The 8,788-nt window shown below is 43.7% G+C and overlaps 1 pseudogene; it reads right to left on the bottom strand.

The window, feature by feature from the left end:
• Positions 1 to 4,143: 4,143 nt before the first annotated feature.
• LOC134207492 (uncharacterized) lies at positions 4,144 to 7,079 on the bottom strand (annotated as a pseudogene).
• Positions 7,080 to 8,788: the final 1,709 nt, after the last annotated feature.

The raw sequence follows: 8,788 nt of genomic DNA, 5'->3' as shown, positions 1-8,788 counted from the left end.
CCTGAGCGTTCATGTCACCGATGACGATTTTGACGTCCCGCAGTGGGCATCCATCGTATGTCTGCTCCAGCTGCGCATAGAACGCTTCTTTCTCGTCGTCGGATCTCCCTTCGTGTGGGCAGTGCACGTTGATGATGCTATAGTTGAAGAAACGGCCTTTTATCCTCAGCTTGCACATCCTTGCGTTGATTGGCTGCCACCCAATCACGCGTTGGCGCATCTTTCCCAGCACTATGAAGCCGGTTCCCAGCTCGTTGGTGGTGCCACAGCTTTGGTAGAAGGTAGCCGCTCGATGCCCGCTTTTCCAGCCACACTTTCTGTCCTGTCCAGCAAATCTCCTGCAGCGCCACGACGCCAAAGTTGCGGGGATGTAATTCATCGTAGATCATCCTGTCGCAACCTGCGAAGCCTAGTGACTTGCAGTTCCATGTTCCAAGCTTCCAATCGTGATCCTTTATTCGTCGCCTAGGTCGTTGCCGATTGTATCGAGTGGTATTATCTTCTATGTTGTTCGTAATAGTTGTTTTTAAAGGCGGCTTATTGGGCCTGCGCAAACCTCCTGTCTCGTCGGAGGGCCGTCGTGTCAGGGCTGTTTAGCGTCCCACCTAACACCAGGACTTGGGCTTGTGCGCTTTGAGCGGCACACGGTCGCTTTGGCGGAGCCTACTTGCGGATACATGCAGCTTTTTATAGAGGTTTAACAGGGCCCACTGTCAAACCCCACCACATCCTAGGCAAGCCCCACAACTCGCAGATGGCCTGGGGAGGGATCGTCAAGCCCTTGGACATAGTCCCTGCTGCCCCCCCCGTGCGGTAAGATGCGCGGCTACAAAGCAAGACCATGCTGAGGGTGGCTGGGTTCGATTCCTGGTGCCGGTCTAGACAATTTTCGGATTGGAAATTGTCTCGACTTCCTTGGGCATAAAAGTATCATCGTGTTAGCCTCATGATATACAAATGCAGAAATGGTAACTTGGCTTAGAAACCTCGCAGTTAATAACTGTGGAAGTGCTAATTGAACACTAAGCTGCGAGGCGGCAATGTCCCAGTGTGGGGATGTAATGCCAGTGAAGAAGAACTTACGGAGGAATCTCAGGATGAACTGCTGAGAGAGTTCCAGAAGGAACTTCCAGAGGAATGCCAGGAGGAACTTCCGGAGCAATCCCAGGAGGAACTTTCGGAGGAATGCCAGGAGAAACTGCCGGAGGAATTCCTGGAGGATGATGTCTTGCGTTCAGATCACCGGCGATGATGTACTGCCCTTGGCGCCGCCTTAGTTTGACGATGGCTTTGCGGAGACCGGCCGATGTCCCATCGATCTCCTTAGCTTGCGTTAAGCAGTATGCCTACCTACTACCTACCTACTAACTTCTACCCCAACGGCCTCGATGAACTTGAGCTGAAGACTTGGTACAGACAACAATTGATGTTGCTTCTCAGTGCTATGGCCACACCTCCTCCCCTGGAGTTTGACCGATCGATTCTCACCACACGGAAGTCCGGAATAAATACGCTCACTTCGGCCTTCAGGTGTGTTTCCGTAATGAAAGCCACGTCGATTTCCCTTTCGTCGAGGAAACCAACCAGCTCAATAGTTTTGCTCATAAGTGAACAAGCGTTTCAATTGACCAGACCCACCATACCAGCCATTTTCGATGACGAACATGCCCAGGATGATGATTTGGTCGAAGCGTGTTTTGCACCCGCGTACTCGCGATGCCAGTTGTGAGTAAATTTATACTAGCTGCTCCGATGGGTATAGCGGTGGGTCACCTTCAGCCAGAAGGGGCTCGTTGTCCTGATGACAGAATCCAGGGGAAGGAAGCGGGGGCCACTGTCTGAGAGCCGATGATACTTGGATATCGGATGCCATGGATGGAACCGATGCTGCGGCAGCAGCCACCCACCAAATGTTTCTTTTTTTCCTCTTTCTTGAGTAATAATATGAGAAATTATACCAAATCCAGGTAAAATTAAATCCAAAAATCTATCAAAAGATAAAGGCCCTATTAACGTTCAAAATCTAACATGATTTCGTGACGGTCCCCAATTTTAGATTCTGATACGACACCCAGTATCTTCGGGTAAGACGTTGGACTATGAGCTGTTGCAACAAAATCGGTCTGAATTTTTTGCCTGGGGGGAGGCGGGCACTAAGGGGACTAGAACTCACACATTAAGGTTCAGCCTCCTTCGATACCCCGATCGCGCACTTTTCTCGCTTCCACCAGAATCCCATTAAGAAGGTATTCCCCGGGATGACCCATCGAAAGAATGCATCACCAGCGACTACTCGGATAGGGTTGAACAAGAAAAATTTTCTACGAAGGTTGTGTAAGTTTTATATGTTAGAAGGTCACAGTGGACAATGATGTCGACTGACCTCTTCATAAACTTACGAAGCATGTCCCATGGGAAAGCACTTTTCCGTATGTTGTGCAAATATAAAGTAGCATCCAACATTGAAAAATTGCGCAACAGGTTACCTATCTCATTCCCATTAGTCGTCCCGTCATTTCGAAAGCGGTCTTTTTATGACCGTTCGTCTTTCTTTCATATCACTGCGCCGTGGGCCGGTGGGGTTCCTCCGATACGACTGCCGCTGGTTTTGAATTATCATTACCCACTATTAGGCTTAAGAGGGGAAGCACAGAAGTCGAGTCGGTACCATAAGGCAAACAATTTGATCATTTTTCATCATTTTCTATAGTCAAATGCGGGCACGGTGATGGTAATGAGGCTGCTGCGCGGCAGCCCATCTAAGTAATGATAGAGCAGGGAAGCGTTGTGCCATATCCCGCCGGGATTATTGTAGTCTTCCCGAACTGATGATGCAAGAGAGCGGAGCCGGCACAGGTCCATCAGCTCTCCAAACAGGTATTCCCCGGGATGACCCATTGGGGCCTGAATAGGGACCTGCTGGACCAGTATTTACCGCTGCTTTGTTCGCGTTTTGAATAGAAGACAATTTGCGTGATCGAAAATGGGTTATGTATTGGGTGGATGGTGCTTTTTATGGTCCCTAGTCCAGGAATTTTAGGTCAAAATGTCTGGCACAACACAATAAAAATGATTAGACGAATTATTCCTAAAGAGGTGTCCCTAAAGAATCCCTTTAAACATGAATTTTAATAATTAAGTCCCAAGCTATTGATACGATAGCTTTGATTCAAACAGCAGAAGCATTATCCGTTTACCTCTATTAATTAGAGGCTCACAACCGGACGCAATTTTCAGGACGTTTCAGGTGTTTTCGATAGGAAAATCTGTGATTGCGAATGCCTTTATACTGGATTTGGTTTTTTTTATCATAGGATCATATCATATCAGATCATTTATCATATCTATGTCACACAGAACTACATATACCCCGTTTTCCGACTGAGATATAATCTTCCAAATCGCTCATTTCGTTTGTGAGTTAAACAATGAACCTCAATGAAAACCTCAACTCGTTTTTATGTATATAGACTGTAGTTGCAAAAGTATGTGTAGGATCCCAGTAGCCATTGTTATATAAAGATCTATGACTAAATATGATTGTCAATAAACTAATCATTATTATCCAAACTACCAAGCGATCAAGACGTGTTTTCTCTCCTACATTTTGGCGACTAGGATCAATTGGAAAATTTACTTCGGAGCGATGGCTTGGTCAATGGTAGATATTTAAAATGATGTTTAAAGTTTTTCCTGAGAGGAAAGGATACTTGGTACTCAGAGGAAAGATTTCTCGTTCAATTTTGACACAACTCTTAGGGATGAAGTACTCTTTAAGAAATAATGTTCTTTTTGGGGAACCCGGAGTTAGTGGTCAACTCTATGAGACTGTAATATGAATGAAATCTCAGAGTACAAGTGTGAAACCTCTTTTCACTGAATGTTTCGAATAAAATGCAAGATTGATAAAATCTCAAGGGCCATGGTTGTAGGAGAGTGGTTGTGATCGTTGAAGTTGAAGAGGTCATTTCTTGATACTATTTCAATGAGTCCTTCCTAAACCGATTGTAACATTCTGTGCAAGATACCAAGAAAGGTTGAGCAGGAGGAAAACCCGAAAGTCGTAAACATAACTTGTGTGGGTAGCTCCGTTGCATAATGGCATCTAACATTCCAAAATATTCCTATAATAGGTGAACCATCTCATACCATCGTTTGTCGCAGATACAGAAGGCTCGACTGCGCTGCGGTAGGAGAAATGGCGAGAGCATTTCGATGCGTATTTGGCGTGGAAGGACTTAGATGACCATGATGAAATTTTAAATCTTTGATGTTGTTCGGTGAACCGGATGTCTGCAAGATCAAATAAAAAATTCAAATTTATGACCCATGTTTTGGGCAATAGATATCAAATAGCGATGCGAATGCTCGACGAATACTTCATCCAACGAATGTCGAAAGCGTATGAAAGGCAAAAATTTCGTCAAATGTTACCGAGTTCAAACAAGAAACTTGACACTTTTGTTATTCGACTGAAAAAACAAGCGACCTACTGTGACTTTGGTGACCAAACTGATAACATGCTAGTAGACCAGGTGATTGCTACAACGAAAATGTACAACTTCGACGTGAATTTCCGGAAAAAGATTACACGCTCGATCAAGTGGTGGCCTTAAGGCGCTCACACGAGTCTGTTGATCTGCAACTTGCTGCCTGGGATACCGCAACGAAATCGAAAATGGAACCTGCTGAACTCAAAACTGATCTTATTGAATCCATTCTTAAAGTCAACACCGGAAGAAAGTTTCATGTTCGTACAAAATGCACCCGATGTGACAACCAACACTCATCAAGCGATCCGACCTGTTCAGTAGTGTCGAAGTAGAGACCTGCGTGGAAGAAACTGATTTCCTAGGGTACCACAATAATTATCAAGATATTTCAGTTTCACGTTCAAAATTAGAAGCAATTGAGAAAATGAAAATACCAAAATCAACTGAAGAATTACGAAGTTTTTTGGGATTGATCAACTTTGTTCATCGCTATATTCCGAATTTAGCCACGATAACATAAGACGTCACTGTAGAGCTCATTCGAGGGACCACTTCTAGTACTGCATTTGGTCCCTCGGTACCCAAGTTTGACATTTCGATGAATATCTTCACTTTTACCGACCTTGCAATGCAGTAGTCTATGGCAACAAGCCAATTAAAGTTTGGTACGAGACCGTTGCGACTGTTTACGTAAATACGAACCGGGAAAATCCAGTATGAAAAACCAATGCGGAATAAACTCTTAGTTTATAGCTATCAATAAGCTAACTGATGGGTTGATGACCATTGTGAAATGACGATACTGTAAAATCTTGAACAAAGTAGTGTAAGTATCTGATCACGTCTGGTCAGTGTTGGAATGAGTCACAGTTTGCTCAGCAGGATATGTTGGCTATATTATGTACTGCCTGTCGGCAGAATGGCCTTCGTGTCGGTAGCGATGGTACCGGTTAGATTTGACGGCTGGCCCAAATATTTTCTGTAATATTCCCATTATCAACGCAATTCCGTTTCATTGTGTTCAGTATTTAAAGGTTGATGCGGATTTATACACGGTGTCTCTATGGGGAAATATTAATTTGAAAAAAAAATCTGTGTCTACACCTTCAATCTGCGGAAGTGGAAATATCAATTGATGATTTTCTATATCATCTTTCTTCTACGTCTGAAGAAAATCAAATATTTTTCGATCCGAGTGTCGACAAAGGAACCACACAACAAAGGCTGTTGGTTTCATCCCAAATGAATAAGAACAATTGCTTTTCCAATCGTCTTTAGCCGCGCTATATAGTGAATGTTTGTTGGGTAATATTTATCAGCAATGAGGGCAATCATAGCATATATTTTTTCAAAAGTGTAGGGTTATAAAAACGAACGGTCTTTTTTGTGAACAACTTCAACATTGTTTCCTCGGCTTTTTATTATACTTCATCTTCATGATGTCTTCGAAAAGCGAAAAGTTTACTACACATCTAATTTTAATAATTAACTACTAATTTGACTTATGGGAATGATCTGGAGGAGGATGAGGTGGAATACGAGTTAATAATCCGTGAATACTCAGTAGAGGATCCGATTGAAACATGTTATCAGTTGTTGTTGTTTGTTTATTTTGACATTTTACACTCTAAAGTGCATTCATGTCCGAAATTTACATCTATAGTATAATAAATACAAAATCATTTTTTTCTTGATCTGGTATTGTAGACTTTCCAATCAGAATCAACGTAATTTTCGCAACAATTTTCTTCTCCGTTTTGCACTTCCTTATGTGATTGGCATCCCTCATTACACGAACGTTTTGCGTCATGCCCTACGCTGCTGCTTGTTTCACTCGTACTCGTTGACAGCCGTCTCTTCTCTGCGATTTCGTTTTCGATTTCTCTTATCAAGTTATCTATACTTTGTTGGCCATTGTTACCGTCATCGTTGTCGTTATTATAGGCCTCGCTGGCCACTGGAGTAATGTTTTTAGCGCTGTTGGTCTGTGTGTCGACATCGTTCAATTTTGTTGGCGTATGAGAAGTCACGGTGGTTGGAGCATTAGCTTCTTTGCGGTAGGTCACAAGTGTCGTATGATGGTCCACTACGATGTGTGATGGTATTGCTTTCTCCAGCCTAATACGTACTACTCTCACACCATTCGGCACTCCTGGGAAGAAATTTTTCCATACTTCGTTGTGGATAGAGATGACTTTGCCATATTGCTCAATATGATCGGATATGATTTTATTGGCCATTCGCGGCGGGAGATCGTGGATCCTGATGGTGGTAGTGGGACCATCAACGTAAACTGGTATGTAGTAATGTACACCGAGATGTTCAAACGAGTGTTTGAGATGGTGTTGTTTTGTAGTCGTGGGGCTACGCCGGAGTCGTGCATCTCAATATACACGCAGTTTTTGAGGTTGTGTAACTGGATAGTTTTAACATCTGCCATGTCAATCTTTATATCTTCCTCGAGAAACTCCTTGACCTGGTCCAACGGCGGTCGCTTTGGCAGGACACTGAAATCCACGACGAGAGTGTTCCTTCTGTGTGACATCTCGTGCCGAATGCAATTTTTCGGAACAAGAACGACACGAATAAATCAATGCAATGGACTAGATATATGAATTGTGCGGAAAGACGTCTGTCGCGCGCGAGAAGTGGCTGTCAACTGACATGTTATCAGTCTTTGAGGGTGGCCTCACGTCAACCCGAAAACGGGGGCACAGTGTTGAACACTGAGTACTCGCTGACCAATGATTTTGTTGTTGTTCCGATCAAGCTGGAAGAAATTGAAACCCAGTTGGAAACCGATGATTTGAAGTGTTTCTTCTTCCATTACTATAAAAGATTGCGTCGTTATGTGCCAGAAACCGATACGCAGCGTGAAAACCAACCGCAACTCTTGGACGTAATTTAACGGATAGCACAAAGGTATTTCAACATTGACCTTCGAGCGGTTGCAGATCAGATTTCCGTCATTCTGGTGTTATTCCAACGCCTTCTTCACAACGCCAACCAGACAGAAGTACTGCAGATGATACTCATCAGTCGTTGGTGGAGACACATGCTAGGGCTTGTGTGGCGGAATTGTACCATCAGCCGCATAGTGAAGAGTTAATCAGTTCCAAAGAACACCTAAAACAACGGCGAATAAGGAGTTGATGTTGGGAGTCATTCGGAAGCCATAATTCAACGCAGAAGGTCGGCGTGAAGGCAATGGAAGCAACGCTATCGGTAGTGGGTATAATGTTGCACAACAGAAACCAGATGAACTAGAAAGGGGCTCGCAGAAGGCTTTTCATCCATTGGGAGCGTCAGGAGGTGCTCCAACTGCTCAATCTCATGCTCGGAATGTGTTTTCACCTCTTCATCTATCTTGAGTGTTTATGGGAGACTCCGGAATTTGAAAGTGATATTCCGAGCGCCATACTGTAACCACAGCCAAAAATAAACTTACAAGGCCGCAACGGTGCGTACAAATCCGTAATAAGACGCAATTCATAAGAATCAGTATAATAAATGATCACTACAGTTTCCGCTATTTCGGTACTTCCAGATTGTAGATAGATCTAGAACAAAAGAAATGATTAACCCTAAAGTTGATACAAATACAAACCGACTTCCATTTTTTTTCCAATGTTTTGCATAACAATTGTCAAGTCGCCTTAGCAACTCATAAAGAGGTACTGGTCGCTTAGCTCAGTACTTGAAACAAGGTGATTTTAATTAATGGTTATGCAATTTTATGATCTAGTACTTCATGAGCACTGAAAAACAGAACAATTGTATGGGACATGAACGTCTTAATTAGTCTTTGATAACATACTCTCTTAAGGTCACTCCTGACGGAATCCAATTTTCAAAGTGCTCGCGTTTTCATGAGCACACCATTCGATGCGGAGGCGTCGCACGTCTGTCATTTTTGTTGATTTGCTGCGACGCTATGCGTGAAATATTAAAAATGACAGTTGTGCGTTGCTTCCGTATCGAGTGGTGTGCCCCCGAAAACGCTAGCACTTTGAAACTTGGATTCCGTCAGGAGTAACCTTAATTTATTGACACGCAAAGGCACGCCATTTTTTTGGGAAACAATACACCAAGAAAAATTCGATTTGATAAAGAATATCCTACTCAACGAAGACATACTCGGTTTCTATGGGGGCCCCGTAGCGTAGTTGGCTACACGTTCGCCTTTCAAGCGAATGGTCATGGGTTCGATTCCCAGCCCCTCCACCAAAACCATCGTCAGTCGCCGGATGCGCAGCCTATGCGGTGGCGTACTGGGGTGCACGCCGAATATTGTC

The sequence above is a fragment of the Armigeres subalbatus genome, chromosome 1 (genome assembly GCF_024139115.2).
Source record: "Armigeres subalbatus isolate Guangzhou_Male chromosome 1, GZ_Asu_2, whole genome shotgun sequence".
Taxonomy (NCBI): domain Eukaryota; kingdom Metazoa; phylum Arthropoda; class Insecta; order Diptera; family Culicidae; genus Armigeres; species Armigeres subalbatus.
This window is presented reverse-complemented; position numbering and strand designations above follow the sequence as displayed.